Source organism: Schistocerca serialis, chromosome 7, assembly GCF_023864345.2.
Source record: "Schistocerca serialis cubense isolate TAMUIC-IGC-003099 chromosome 7, iqSchSeri2.2, whole genome shotgun sequence".
Taxonomy (NCBI): domain Eukaryota; kingdom Metazoa; phylum Arthropoda; class Insecta; order Orthoptera; family Acrididae; genus Schistocerca; species Schistocerca serialis.
This window is the reverse complement of record NC_064644.1, coordinates 614,705,815-614,723,083: the sequence shown is the minus strand read 5'-3', so window position 1 is coordinate 614,723,083 and position 17,269 is coordinate 614,705,815.

Sequence of the window (17,269 nt, the reverse complement as noted above, 5' to 3'; positions counted from 1 at the left end):
TTTGAGCCTCTCCTGTGAGTCCAGTTTTACATTCCGATGCTTCACTTCACGTTTACTGTATCCTTTGGACCTTCTTATTGACGATGAAACAGAGAAATTGCATCCGAATTTAACACAAAAGGCACAATGCTGACTTAAGTACAAGAGGATTGACACTCCAACTTGCTATGATTTGAACCTCTCCTGTGAGACCAGTTTTAGATTCCGATGCTTCACTTCAGGTTTACTGTATACCTTGGACCTTCTTATTGACGATGAAACACTGAAATTGCATCGGAATTAAATTCAAAAGGCACAGTGCCGACTTAAGTACAAGAGGACTGACACTCTAACTTTCTATGATTTGAACCTCACCTGTGAGTCCTTTTTGAGATTCCAATGCTTCACTTCAGGTTTACTGTATATCTTGGTCCTTCTTATTGACGATGAAACACAGAAATTGCATCGGAATTAAATTCAAAACGCATAATGCCGACTTAAGTACAAGAGGACTGACACTCTGACTTTCTATGATTTGAACGTCTCCTAAGAGTCAAGTTTAGGATTCCGATGCTTCACTTCAGGTTTACTGTATACCTTGGACATTCCTATTGACGATGAAGCACAGTAATTGCATCGGAATTAAATTCAAAAGGCACAATGCCGACTTAAGTACAAGAAGACTGACACTCTAACTTTCTATGATTTGAACCTCATCTGTGAGTCCAGTTTTAGATTCCGATGCTTCACTTCAGGTTTACTGTATCCCTTGGATCTTCTTATTGACGTAGAAACACAGAAATTGCATCCGAATTTAATACAAAAGGCACAATGCCGAGTTAAGTACAAGAGGACTGACATTCTAACTTTCTATGATTTGAACCTCTCCAGTGAGTCCAGTCTTAGATTCCGATGCTTCACTTCAGGTTTACTGTATACCTTGGACCTTCTTATAGACGATAAAGCAATGAAATTGCGTCGAAATTTAATTCAAAAGGCACAATGCCGACATAAGTATAAGAGGAGTGACACTATAACTTTCTGTGATTTGAACCTCTCCTGTGAGTCCAGTTTTAGATTCCGATGCTTCACTTCAGGTTTACTGTATACCTTGGACCTTCTTATTGACGATGAAACACAGAAATTGCATCGAATTAAATTGAAAAGGCACAATGCCGTCCTAAGTACAATAGGAATGACACTCTAACTATCTATGATTTGAACCTCTCCTGTGGGTCCAGTTTTAGATTCCGATGCTTCACTTCAGGTTTACTTTATACCTTGGACCTTCTTATTGACGGTGAAGCACAGAAATTGCGTCGGAATTAAATTCAAAAGGCACAATGCCGTCTTAAGTACAAGAGGACTGACACTCTAACTTTCTATGATTTGAACCTCTCCTGTGAGTCCAGTTTTAGATTCCGATGCTTCGATACGGGTTTACTGTATCCCTTGGACCTTCTTATTGACGATGAAACAGAGAAATTTCATCCGAATTTTATACAAAAGCCACAATGCCAAATTAAGTACAAGGGGACTGACACTCTAACTTTCTATGATTTGAACCTCTCCTGTGAGTCCACTTTTAGATTCCGATGCTTCACTTGAGGTTTACTGTATACATTGGACCTTCTTATTGACGATGAAACACAGAAATTGCATCGGAATTAAATTCAAAAGGCACAATGCCGACTTAAGTACAAGAGGACTGACACTCTAACTTTCTATGATTTGAATCTCCCCTGTGAGTCCAATTTTAGATTCCGATGCTTCACTTCAGTTTTACTGTATACCTTGGACCTTCTTATTGACGATGATGCACAGAAATTGCTTCGGAATTTAATTCAAAAGGCACAATGCCGACTGAGGTACAAGAGGACTGGCACTCTAACTCTCTATGATTTGAACATCTACTGTGAGTCCAGTTTTACATTCCGATTCTTCACTTCAGGTTTACTTTATCCCTTGGACCTTTTTATTGACGATTAAACACAGAAATTGCATCCGAATTTAATACAATTAACACAATGCCGACTTAAGTACAAGAGGATTGACATTCTAACTTTCTGTGATTTGAACCTCTCCTGTGAGTCCAGTTTTAGATTCCGATGCTTCACTTCAGGTTTACTGTATACCTTGGACCTTCTTATTGACGATGAAGCACAGAAATTGCGTCGGAATTAAATTCAATAGGCACAATGCCGACTTAAGTACAAGAGGACTGACACTCTATCTTTCTATGATTTGAACCTCCCCTGTGAGTCCAGTTTTAGCTTCCGATGCTTCACTTCTGGTTTACTGTATATCTTGGTCCTTCTTATTGACGACGAAACACAGAAATGGCATCGGAATTAAATTCAAAAGGCACAATGCCGACTAAAGTACAAGAGGACTGACACTCTAACTGTCTATGATTTGAACCTCTCCTGTGAGTCCAGTTTTAGATTCCGATGCATCACTTCAGGTTTACTGTATACCTTTGCCTTCTTATTGACGGTGAAGCACAGAAATTGCATCGGAATTAAATTCAAAAGGCACAATGCCGACTTAAGTACAAGAGGACTGACACTTTAACATTCCATGATTTGAACATCTACTGTGAGTCCAGTTTTACATTCCGATGCTTCACTTCAGGTTTACTGTATCCCTTGGACCTTCTTATTGACGATGAAACACAGAAATTGCATCCGAATTTAATACAAAAAACACAATGCCGACTTAAGTACAAAAGGACTGACACTCTAACTTTCTATGATTTGAACCTCTCCTGTGAGTCCAGTTTTAGATTCCGAAGCTTGACTTCAGGTTTACTGTATACCTTGGACCTTCTTATTGACGATGAAGCACAGAAATTGCGTCGGAATTAAATTCAAAGGGCACAATGCCGACTTAAGTACAAGAGGATTGACACTTTAACATTCTATGATTTGAACATCTACTGTGAGTCCAGTTTTAGATTCAGATGCTTCACTTCAGGTTTACTGTATACCTTGGACCTTCTTATTGACGATGAAGCACAGAAATTGCGTCGGAATAAAATTCAAAGGGCACAATGCCGATTTAAGTACAAGAGGATTGACACTTTAACATTCTATGATTTGAACATCTACTGTGAGTCCAGTTTTACATTCCGATGCTTCACTTCAGGTTTACTGTATCCCTTGGATCTTCTTATTGACGTAGAAACACAGAAATTGCATCCGAATTTAATACAAAAGGCACAATGCCGAGTTAAGTACAAGAGGACTGACATTCTAACTTTCTATGATTTGAAACTCTCCAGTGAGTCCAGTTTTAGATTCCGATGCTTCACTTCAGGTTTACTGTATACCTTGGACCTTCTTATTGACGGTGAAGCACAGAAATTGCGTCGGAATTAAATTCAAAAGGCACAATGCTGTCTTAAGTACAAGAGGACTGATACTCTAACTTTCTATGATTTGAACCTCTCCTGTGAGTCCAGTTTTAGATTCCGATGCTTCGATGCAGGTTTACTGTATCCCTTGGACCTTCTTATTGACGATGAAACAGAGAAATTTCATCCGAATTTTATACAAAAGCCACAATGCCAAATTAAGTACAATGGGACTGACACTCTAACTTTCTATGATTTGAACCTCTCCTGTGAGTCCACTTCTAGATTCCGATGCTTCACTTGAGGTTTACTGTATACCTTGGACCTTCTTATTGACGATGAAACACAGAAATTGCATCGGAATTAAATTCAAAAGGCACAATGCCGACTTAAGTACAAGAGGACTGACACTCTAACTTTCTATGATTTGAATCTCCCCTGTGAGTCCAATTTTAGATTCCGATGCTTCACTTCAGTTTTACTGTATACCTTGGACCTTCTTATTGACGATGATGCACAGAAATTGCTTCAGAATTTAATTCAAAAGGCACAATGCCGACTGAGGTACAAGAGGACTGACACTCTAACTTTCTATGATTTGAACATCTACTGTGAGTCCAGTTTTACATTCCGATTCTTCACTTCAGGTTTACTTTATCCCTTGGACCTTTTTATTGACGATTAAACACAGAAATTGCATCCGAATTTAATACAATAAACACAATGCCGACTTAAGTACAAGAGGATTGACATTCTAACTTTCTGTGATTTGAACCTCTCCTGTGAGTCCAGTTTTAGATTCCGATGCTTCACTTCAGGTTTACAGTATACCTTGGACCTTCTTATTGACGATGAAGCACAGAAATTGCGTCGGAATTAAATTCAATAGGCACAATGCCGACTTAAGTACAAGAGGACTGACACTCTATCTTTCTATGATTTGAACCTCTCCTGTGAGTCCAGTTTTAGCTTCCGATGCTTCACTTCTGGTTTAGTGTATATCTTGGTCCTTCTTATTGACGACGAAACACAGAAATGGCATCGGAATTAAATTCAAAAGGCACAATGCCGACTAAAGTACAAGAGGACTGACGCTCTAACTGTCTATGATTTGAACCTCTCCTGTGAGTCCAGTTTTAGATTCCGATGCTTCACTTCAGGTTTACTGTATACCTTTGCCTTCTTATTGACGGTGAAGCACAGAAATTGCATCCGAATTTAATTCAAAAGGCACAATGCCGACTTAAGTACAAGAGGACTGACACTTTAAAATTCTATGATTTGAACATCTACTGTGAGTCCAGTTTTACATTCCGATGCTTCACTTCAGGTTTACTGTATCCCTTAGACCTTCTTATTAACGATGAAACACAGAAATTGCATCCGAATTAATACAAAAAACACAATGCCGACTTGAGTACAAAAGGAGTGACACTCTAAGTTTCTATGATTTGAACCTCTCCTGTGAGTCCAGTTTTAGATTCCGAATCTTGACTTCAGGTTTACTGTATACCTTGGACCCTCTTATTGACGATGAAGCACAGAAATTGCGTCGTAATTAAATTCAAAGGGCACAATGCCGACTTAAGTACAAGAGGATTGACACTCTAACTTTTATGATTAGAAGCTCTCCTGTGAGTCCAGTTGTAGATTCCGATGCTTCACTTCAGGTCTACTGTATACCTTGGACCTTCTTATTGACGACGAAACACAGAAATTGCATCCGACTTTAATACAAAATACACAATGCCGACTTAAGTAAAAGAGGACTGACACTCTAACTTTCTTTGATTTGAACCTCTCCTGTGAGTCCAGTTTTAGATTCCGATGCTTCACTTCACGTTTGCTGTATACCTTGGACCATCTTATTGACGACGAAACACAGAAATTGCATCGGAATTATATTCAAAAGGCACAATGCCGACTTAAGTACAAGGGGACCGACACTCTAACTTTCAATGATTTGAACTTCTCCTGGGAGTCCAGTTTTAGATTCCGATGCTTCGATACAGGTTTACTGTATCCCTTGGACCTTCTTATTGACGATGAAACAGAGAAATTTCATCCGAATTTTATACAAAAGCCACAATGCCAAATTAAGTACAAGGGGACTGACACTCTAACTTTCTATGATTTGAACCTCTCCTGTGAGTCCACTTTTAGATTCCGATGCTTCACTTGAGGTTTACTGTATACCTTGGACCTTCTTATTGACGATGAAACACAGAAGTTGCATCGGAATTAAATTCAAAAGGCACAATGCCGACTTAAGTACAAGAGGACTGACACTCTAACTTTCTATGATTTGAATCTCCCCTGTGAGTCCAGTTTTAGATTCCGATGCTTCACTTCAGTTTTACTGTATACCTTGGACCTTCTTATTGACGATGATGCACAGAAATTGCTTCGGAATATAATTCAAAAGGCACAATGCCGACTGAGGTACAAGAGGACTGACACTCTAACTTTCTATGATTTGAACATCTACTGTGAGTCCAGTTTAACATTCTGATTCTTCACTTCAGGTTTACTTTATCCCTTGGACCTTTTTATTGACGATTAAACACAGAAATTGCATCCGAATTTAATACAATAAACACAATGCCGACTTAAGTACAAGAGGATTGACATTCTAACTTTCTGTGATTTGAACCTCTCCTGTGAGTCCAGTTTTAGATTCCGATGGTTCACTTCAGGTTTACTGTATACCTTGGACCTTCTTATTGACGATGAAGCACAGAAATTGCGTCGGAATTAAATTCCATAGGCACAATGCCGACTTAAGTACAAGAGGACTGACACTCTATCTTTCTATGATTTGAACCTCTCCTGTGAGTCCAGTTTTAGCTTCCGATGCTTCACTTCTGGTTTACTGTATATCTTGGTCCTTCTTATTGACAACGAAACACAGAAATGGCATCGGAATTAAATTCAAAAGGCACAATGCCGACTAAAGTACAAGAGGACTGACACTCTTACTGTCTATGATTTGAACCTCTCCTGTGAGTCCAGTTTTAGATTCCGATGCTTCACTTCAGGTTTACTGTATACCTTTGCCTTCTTATTGACGGTGAAGCACAGAAATTGCATCGGAATTGAATTCAAAAGGCACAATGCCGACTTAAGTACAAGAGGACTGACACTTTAACATTCTATGATTTGAACATCTACTGTGAGTCCAGTTTTACATTCCGATGCTTCACTTCAGGTTTACTGTATCCCTTGGACCTTCTTATTGACGATGGAACACAGAAATTGCATCCGAATTTAATACAAAAAACACAATGCCGACTTAAGTACAAAAGGACTGACACTCTAATTTTCTATCATTTGAACCTCTCCTGTGAGTCCAGTTTTAGATTCCGAAGCTTGACTTCAGGTTTACTGTATACCTTGGACCTTCTTATTGACGATGAAGCACAGAAATTGCGTCGGAATTAAATTCAAAGGGCACAATGCCGACTTAAGTACAAGAGGATTGACACTCTAACTTTCTATGATTTGAACCTCTCCTGTGAGTCCAGTTTTAGATTCCGATGCTTCACTTCACGTTTGCTGTATACCTAGGACCTTCTTATTGACGACGAAACACAGATATTGCATCGGAATTATATTCAAAAGGCACAATGCCGACTTAAGTACAAGGGGACCGACACTCTAACTTTCAATGATTTGAACTTCTCCATGGAGTCCAGTTTTAGATTTCGATGCTTCACTTCAGGTTTACTGTATCCCTGGGACCTTCTTATTGGCGTTGAAACACAGAAATTGCATCCGAATTTAATGCAAAATACACACTGCCGACTTAAGTAAAAGAGGACTGACACTCTAACTTACAATGATTTGAACCTCTCCTGTGAGTCCAGTTTTAGATTCCGATGCTTCACTTCAGGTTTACTGTATCCCTTAGACCTTCTTATTGACGATGAAACACAGAAATTGCATCCGAATTTAATACAAAATACACAATGCCGACTTAAGTACAAGAGGAATGACTCTCTAACTTTTTAATGATTTGAATCTCTCCTGTGAGTCCAGTGTTACATTCCGATGCTTCACTTCAGGTTTACTGTATCCCTTAAACTTTCTTATTGACGACGAAACACAGATATTGCATCGGAATTAAATTCAAACGGCACAATGCCGACTTAAGTACAAGAGGACTGACACTCTAACTTTCTATGATTTGAACCTCTCCAGTGAGTCCAGTTTTAGATTCCGATGCTTCACTTCTGGTTTACTGTATACCTTGGACCTTCTTATTGACGATAAAGCAATGAAATTGCGTCGAAATTTAATTCAAAAGGCACAATGCCGACATAAGTACAAGAGGAGTGACACTATAACTTTCTGTGATTTGAACCTCTCCTGTGAGTCCAGTTTTAGATTCCGATGCTTCACTTCAGGTTTACTGTATACCTTGGACCTTCTTATTGACGATGAAACACAGAAATTGCATCGAATTAAATTCAAAAGGCACAATGCCGACCTAAGTACAAGAGGACTGACACTCTAACTTTCTATTATTTGAACCTCTCCTGTGAGTCCAGTTTTAGATTCCGATGCTTCGATACAGGTTTACTGTATCCCTTGGACCTTCTTATTGACGATGAAACAGAGAAATTTCATCCGAATTTTATACAAAAGCCACAATGCCAAATTAAGTACAAGAGGACTGACACTCTAACTTTCTATGATTTGAACCTCTCCTGTGAGTCCACTTTTAGATTCCGATGCTTCACTTCAGGTTTACTGTATACCTTGGACCTTCTTATTGACGATGAAACACAGAAATTGCAGTGGAATTAAATTCAAAAGGCACAATGCCGACTTAAGTGCAAGAGGACAGACACTCTAACTTTCTATGATTTGAACCTCTCCAGTGAGTCCAGTTTTAGATTCCGATGCTTCACTTCAGTTTTAATGTATCCCTTGGACCTTCTTATTGACGATAAAGCAATGAAATTGAGTCGGAATTAAATTCAAAAGGCACAATGCCGACATAAGTAAAAGAGGACTGACACTCTAACATTCAATGATTTGAACCTCTCCTGTGAGTCCACTTTTAGATTCCGATGCTTCACTTCAGGTTTACTGGATACCTTGGACCTTCTTATTGACGACGAAACACAGAAATTGCATCGGAATTAAATTCAAAAGGCACAATGCCGAGAAAAGTACAAGAGGACTGACACTCTAACTTTCTATGATTTGAACCTCTCCTGTGAGTCCAGTTTTAGATTCCGATGCTTCACTTCAGGTTTACTGTATACCTTGGCCTTCTTATTGACGATGAGGCACAGAAATATAATCGGAATTAAATTCAAAAGGCACAGTGCCGACTTAAGTACATAAGGACTGACACTCTAACTTTCTAGGATTTGAACCTCTCCTGTGAGTCCAGTTCTACATTCCAATGCTTCACTTCAGGTTTACTGCATCCCTTGGATCTTCTTATTGACGATGAAACACAGAAATTGCATCCGAATTTAATACAAAAGGCAGAATGCCGACTTAAGTACAAGAGGATTGACACTCTAACTTTCTTTGATTTGAACCTCTCCTGTGAGTCCAGTTTTAGATTCCGATGCTTCACTTCAGGTTTACTGTATACCTTGGACCTCCTTATTGACGATGAAGCACAGAAATTGCGTCGGAATTAAATTCAAATGGGACAATGCCGACTTAAGTGCAAGAGGACTGACACTCTAACTTTCTATGATTTGAACCTCTCCTGTGAGTCCTGTTATAGATTCCGATGCTTGACTTCAGGTTTACTGTATATCTTGGTCCTTCTTATTGACGTTGAAACACAGAAATTGCATCGGAATTAAATTCGAAAGGCATAATGCCGACTTAAGTACAAGAGGACTGACACTCTAACTTTCTATGATGTGGACGTCTCCTAAGAGTCAAGTATAGGATTCCAATGCTTCACTTCAGGTTTACTGTATACCTTTGACCTTCCTATTGACGATGAAGCACAGTAATTGCATCGGAATTAAATTCAAAAGGCACAATGCCGACTTAAGTACAAGAGGACTGACACTCTAACTTTCTATGATTTGAACCTCTCCTGTGAGTCCAGTTCTAGATTCCGATGCTTCACTTCAGGTTTACTTTATCCCTTGGATCTTCTTATTGACGAAGAAACACAGAAATTGCATCCGAATTTAATAAAAAAGGCACAATGCCGTGTTAAGTACAAGAGGACTGACATTCTAACTTTCTATGATTTGAACCTCTCCAGTGAGTCCAGTTTTAGATTCCGATGCTTCACTTCAGTTTTAATGTATCCCTTGGACCTTCTTATTGACGATAAAGCAATGAAATTGCGTCGGAATTAAATTCAAAAGGCACAATGCCGACAAAAGTAAAAGAGGAATGACACTCTAACTTTCTATGATTTGAACCTCTCCGGTGAGTCCACTTTTAGATTCCGATGCTTCACTTCAGGTTTACTGTATACCTTGGACCTTATTATTGACGATGAAACACACAAATTGCATCGGAATTAAATTTAAAAGGCACAATGCCGACAAAAGTACAAGAGGACTGACACTCTAACTTTCTATGATTTGAACCTCTCCTGTGAGTCCAGTTTTAGATTCCGATGCTTCACTTCAGGTTTACTGTATACCTTGGCCTTCTTATTGACGATGAAGCACAGAAATTGCATCGGAATTAAATTCAAAAGGCACAATGCCGACTTAAGTACAAGAGGACTGACACTTTAAAATTCTATGATTTGAACATCTACTGTGAGTCCAGTTTTATATTTCGATGCTTCACTTCAGGTTTACTGTATCGCTTGGACCTTCTTATTGACGATGAAACACAGAAATTGCATCCGAATTTAATACAAAAAGCACAATGCCGACTTAAGTACAGGAGGACTGACACTCCAACTTTCTATGATTTGAACCTCTCCTGTGAGTCCAGTTTTAGATTCCGATGCTTCACTTCAGGTTTACTGTATACCTTGGACCTTCTTATTGACGTTGAAGCACAGATATTGCGTCGGAATTAAATTCAAAGGGCACAATGCCGACTTAAGTGCAAGAGGATTGACACTCTAACTTTCTATGATTTGAACCTCTTCTGTGAGTCCAGTTTTAGATTCCGATGCTTCACTTAAGGTTTACTGTATACTTTGGACCTTCCTGTTGACGATGAAACACCGAAATTGCATCCGAATTTAATACAAAATACACAATGCCGACTTAAGTACAAGAGGACTGACCCTCTAACTTCTTATGATTTGAATCTCTCCTGTGAGTCCAGTTTTACATTCCGATGCTTCACTTCAGGTTTACTGTATCCCTTAAACCTTCTTATTGACGACGAAACACAGATATTGCATCGGAATTAAATTCAAACGGCACAATGCCGACTTAAGTACAAGAGGAATGACACTCTATCTTTCTATGATTTGAACCTCTCCTGTGAGTCCAGTTTTAGAATCCGATGCTTCACTTCAGGTTTACTGTATACCTTGGACCTTCTTATTGACGATGAAGCACAGAAATTGCGTCGGAATTAAATTCAAATGGCACAATGCCGACTAAAGTGCAAGAGGACTGACACTCTAACTTCTATGATTTGAACCTCTCCTGTGAGTCCTGTTTTTTGATTCCGATGCTTCACTTCAGGTTTACTGTATATCTTGGTCCTTCTTATTGACGATGAAACACAGAAATTGCATCGAAATTAAATTCAAAAGCCATAATGCCGACTTAAGTACAAGGGGACTGACACTCTAACTTTCTATGATTTGGACGTCTCCTAAGAGTCAAGTTTAGGATTCCGATGCTTCACTTCAGGTTTACTGTATACCTTGGACCTTACTATTGACGATGAAGCTCAGTAATTGCATCGGAATTAAATTCAAAAGGCACAATGCCGACTTAAGTACGAGAGGACTGACACTCTAACTTTCTATGATTTGAACCTCTCCCGTGAGTCCAGTTTTAGATTCCGATGCTTCACTTCAGGATTACTGTATCCCTTGGATCTTCTTATTGACGAAGAAGCACAGAAATTGCATCCGAATTTAATACAAAAGGCACAATGCCGTGTTGAGTATAAGAGGACTGACATTCTAACTTTCTATGATTTGAACCTATCCAGTGAGTCCAGTTTTAGATTCCGATGCTTCACTTCAGGTTTAATGTATACCTTGGACCTTCTAATTGACGATAAAGCAATGAAATTGCGTCGGAATTAAATTCAAAAGGCACAATGCCGACATAAGTACAAGAGGACTGACACTCTATCTTTCTATGATTTGAACCTCTCCTGTGAGTCCACTTTTAGATTCCGATGCTTCACTTCAGGTTTAGTGTATACCTTGGACCTTCTTATTGACGACGAAACACAGAAATTGCATCGGAATTAAATTCAAAAGGCACAATGCCAACTTAAGTACAAGAGGACTGACACTTTAAAATTCTATGATTTGAACATCTACTGTGAGTCCACTTTTACATACCGATGCTTCACTTCAGGTTTACTGTATCCCTTGGACCTTCTTATAGACGATGAAACACAGAAATTGCATCCGAATTTAATACAAAAAACACAATGCCGACTTAAGTACAAGAGGACTGACACTCTAACTTTCTATGATTTGAACCTCTCCTGTGAGTCCAGTTTTAGATTCCGATGCTTCACTTCAGGTTTACTGTATACCTTGGACCTTCTTATTGACGATGAAGCACAGAAATTGCGTCGGAATTAAATTCAAATGGCACAATGCCGACATAAGTGCAAGAGGACTGACACTCTAACTTTCTATGATTTGAACCTCTCCTGTGAGTCCTGTTTTAGATTCCGATGCTTCACTTCAGGTTTACTGTATATCTTAGTCCTTCTTATTGACGATGAAACACAGAAATTGCATCGGAATTAAATTCAAAAGGCATAATGCCGACTTAAGTACAAGAGGACTGACACTCTAACTTTCTATGATTTGGACGTCTCCTAAGAGTCAAGTTTAGGATTCCGATGCTTCACTTCAGGTTTACTGTATACCTTGGACCTTCCTATTGACGATGAAGCACAGTAATTGCATCGGAATTAAATTCAAAGGGCACAATGCCGACTTAAGTACAAGAGGACTGACACTCTAACATTCTATGATTTGAACCTCTCCTGTGAGTCCAGTTTTAGATTCCGATGCTTCACTTCAGGTTTACTGTATCCCTTGGATCTTCTTATTGACGAAGAAACACAGAAATTGCATCCGAATTTAATACAAAAGCACAATGACGTGTTAAGTACAAGAGGACTGACATTCTAACATTGTATGATTTGAACATCTCCAGTGAGTCCAGTTTTAGATTCCGTTGCTTCACTTCAGGTTTACTGTATCCCTTGGACCTTCTTATTGACGATGAAACATAGAAATTGCATCCGAATTTAATACAAAAGGCACAATGCCGACTTAGGTACAAGAGGACTGACACTCTAACTTTCTATGATTTGAACCTCTCCAGTGAGTCCAGTTATAGATTCCTATGCTTCACTTCAGGTTTACTGTATCCCTTGGACCTTCTTATTGACGATGAAACACAGAAATTGCATCCGAATTTAATACAAAAGGCACAATGCGGACTTAAGTACAAGCGGACTGACATTCTAACTTTCTATGATTTGAACCTCTCCAATGACCCCAGTTTTAGATTCCTATGCTTCACTTCAAATTTACTGTATCCCTTGGACCTTCTTATTGACGATGAAACACAGAAATTGCATCCGAATTTAATATGAAATACACAATGCCGACTTAAGTACAAGAGGACTACCCCTCTAACTTTTTATGATTTGAATCTCTCCTGTGAGTCCAGTTTTACATTCCGATGCTTCACTTCAGGTTTACTGTATACCTTGGACCTTCTTATTGACGATGAAACACAGAAATTGCATCGGAATTAAATTCAAAAGGCACAGTGCCGACTTAAGTACAAGAGTACTGACTCTCTAACTTTCTAGGATTTGAACCTGTCCTGTGAGTCCAGTTCTACATTGCAATGCTTCACTTCAGGTTTACTGTATCCCTTGGATCTTCTTATTGACGATGAAAGACAGAAATTGCATCCGAATTTAATACAAAAGGCACAATGCCGACTTAAGTACAAGAGGATTGACACTCTAACTTTCTATGATTTGAACCTCTCGTGTGAGTCCAGTTTTAGATTCCGATGCTTCACTTCAGGATTACTGTATACCTTGGACCTTCTTATTGACGATGAAGCACAGAAATTGCGTCGGAATTAAATTCAAATGGCACAATGCCGACTGAAGTGCAACAGGACTGACACTCTAACTTTCTATGATTTGAACCTCTCCTGTGAGTCCTGTTTTAGATTCCGATGCTACACTTCAGGTTTACTGTATATCTTGGTCCTTCTTATTGACGATGAAACACAGAAATTGCATCGGAATTAAATTCAAAAGGCATATTGCCGACTTAAGTACAAGAGGACTGACACTCAAACTATCTTTGATTTGGACGTCTCCTAAGAGTCAAGTTTAGGATTCCGATGCTTCACTTCAGGTTTACTGTATACCTTGGACCTTCCTATTGACGATGAAGCACAGTAATTGCATCGGAATTAAATTCAAAAGGCACAATGCCGACTTAAGTACAAGAGGACTGACACTCTAACTATCTATGATTTGAACCACTCCTGTGAGTCCAGTTTTAGATTCCGATGCTTCACTTCAGGTTTACTGTATCCCTTGGATCTTCTTATTGACGAAGAAACACAGAAATTGCATCCGAATTTAATACTAAAGGCACAATGACGTATTAAGTACAAGAGGACTGACATTCTAACATTCTATGATTTGAACCTCTCCAGTGAGTCCAGTTTTAGATTCCGATGCTTCACTTCAGGTTTACTGTATCCCTTGGACCTTCTTATTGACGATGAAACACAGAAATTGCATCCGAATTTAATGCAAAAGGCACAATGCCGACTTAGGTACAAGAGGGCTGACACTCTAACTTTCTATGATTTGAACCTCTCCAGTGAGTCCAGTTTTAGATTCCTATGCTTCACTTCAGGTTTACTGTATACCTTGGACCCTCTTATTGACGATGAAACACAGAAATTGATTCCGAATTTAATACAAAAGGCACAATGCGGACTTAAGTACAAGAGGACTGACATTCTCAATTTCTATGATTTGAACCTCTCCAGTGAGTCCAGTTTTAGATTCCTATGCTTCACTTCAAATTTACTATATCCCTTGGACCTTCTTATTGACGATGAAACACAGAAATTGCATCCGAATTTAATATAAAATACACAATGCCGACTTAAGTACAAGAGGACTGACCCTCTAACTTTTTATGATTTGAATCTCTCCTGTGAGTCCAGTTTTACATTCCGATGCTTCACTTCAGGTTTACTGTATCCCTTAAACCTTCTTATTGACGACGAAACACAGATATTGCATCGGAATTAAATTCAAAAGGCACAATGCCGACTTAAGTACAAGAGGACTGACACTCTAACTATCTATGATTTGAGCCTCTCCTGTGAGTCCAGTTTTACATTCCGATGATTCACTTCACGTTTACTGTATTCTTTGGACCTTCTTATTGACGATGAAACAGAGAAATTGCATCCGACTTTAACACAAAAGGCACAATGCTGACTTAAGTACAAGGGGGCTGACACTCTAACTTTCTATGATTTGAACCTCTCCTGTGAGACCAGTTTTAGACTCCGATGCTTCACTTCAGGTTTACTGTATACCTTGGACCTTCTTATTGACGATGAAACACAGAAATTGCATCGGAATTGAATTCAAAAGATACAGTGCCGACTTAAGTACAAGAGGACGGACTCTCTAACTTTCTAGGATTTGAACCTCTCCTGTGAGTCCAGTTCTACATTGCAATGCTTCACTTCAGGTTTACTGTATCCCTTGGATCTTCTTATTGACGATGAAAGACAGAAATTGCATCCGAAATTAATACAAAAGGCACAATGCCGACTTAAGTACAAGGGGATTGACACTCTAACTTTCTATGATTTGAACCTCTCCTGTGAGTCCTGTTTTAGATTCCGATGCTACACTTCAGGTTTACTGTATATCTTGGTCCTTCTTATTGACGATGAAACACAGAAATTGCATCGGAATTAAATTCAAAAGGCATATTGCCGACTTAAGTACAAGAGGACTGACACTCAAACTTTCTATGATTTGGACGTCTCCTAAGAGTCAAGTTTAGGATTTCGATGCTTCACTTCAGGTTTACTGTATACCTTGGACCTTCTTATTGACGATGAAACACAGAAATTGCATCGGAATTAAATTCAAAATGCACAATGCCGACTTAAGTACAAGAGGACTGACGCTCTAACTTTCTATGATTTGAACCTCCCCTGTCAGTCCAGTTATAGATTCCGATGCTTCACTTCAGGTTTACTGTATCCCTTGGACCTTCTTATTGACGATGAAACACAGAAATTGCATCCGAATTTAATACAAAAGACACAATGCCGACTTAGGTACAAGAGGACTGACACTCTAACTTTCTATGATTTGAACCTCTCCTGTGAGTCCAGTTTTAGATTCCGATGCTTCACTTTAGGTTTACTGTATACCTTGGACCTTCTTATTGACGATGAAACACAGAAATTGCATCGAATTAAATTCAAAAGGCACAATGCTGACTTTAGTACAAGAGGATTGACACTCTAACTTTCTATGAATTGAACCTCTCCTGTGAGTCCAGTTTTAGATTCCGATGCTTCACCTAAGGTTTAGTGTATACCTTGCACCTCCTTATTGACGATGAAACACAGAAATTGCATCGGAATGAAATACAAAAGGCACAATGCCGACTTAAGTACAAGTGGACTGACACTCTAACTTTCTATGATTTGAACGTCTTCTAAGTGTCAAGTTTAGCATTCCGATGCTTCACTTCAGGTTTACTGTATACCATGGACTTTCTTATTGACGAAGAAGCACAGAAATTGCATCGGAATTAAATTCAAAAGGCACAATGCCGACTTAAGTACAAGAGGACTCACATTCTAACTTTCTATGATTTGAACCTCGACAGTGAGTCCAGTTTTAGATTCCGATGCTTCACTTCAGGTTTACTGTATAACTTGGACCTTCTTATTGACGATGAAGCAATGAAATTGCGTCCGAATTAAATTCAAAAAGCACAATGCCGGCTTAAGTACAAGAGGACTGACACTCTAAATTTCTATGATTTGAACCTCTCCTGTGAGTCCAGTTTTAGATTCCGATGCTTCACTTCAGGTTTACTGTATCCCTCGGACCTTCTTATTGACGATGAAACACAGAAATTGCATTTGAATTTAATACAAAAGGCACAATGCCGAATTAAGTACAAGAGGACTGACACTCTAACTTTCAATGATATGAACCTCTCCAGTGAGTCCAGTTTTAGATTCCATTGCTTCACTTCTGGTTTACTATATCCCTTGGACCTTCTTATTGACGATGAATCACAGAAATTGCATCCGAATTTAATACAAAATGCACAATGCCGACTTAAGTACAAGAGGAGAGACACTCTAATTTTCGATGACTTGAACCTCTCCTGTGAGTCCAGTTTTAGATTCCGATGCTTCACTTCAGGTTTACTGTATCCCTGGGACCTTCTTATTGACGATGCAACACAGAAATTGCATCCGAATTTAATGCAAAAGGCATAATGCCGACTTAGGTACAAGAGGACTGACACTCTAACTTTCTATGATTTGAACCTCTCCAGTGAGTCCAGTTTTAGATTCCGTTGCTTCACTTCAGTTTTACTGTATCCCTTGCACCTTCTTACTGACGATGAAACACAGAAACTGCATCCGAATTTAATACAAAAGGCACAATGCGGACTTAAGTTTAAGCGGACTGACACTCTAACATTCTATGATTTGAACC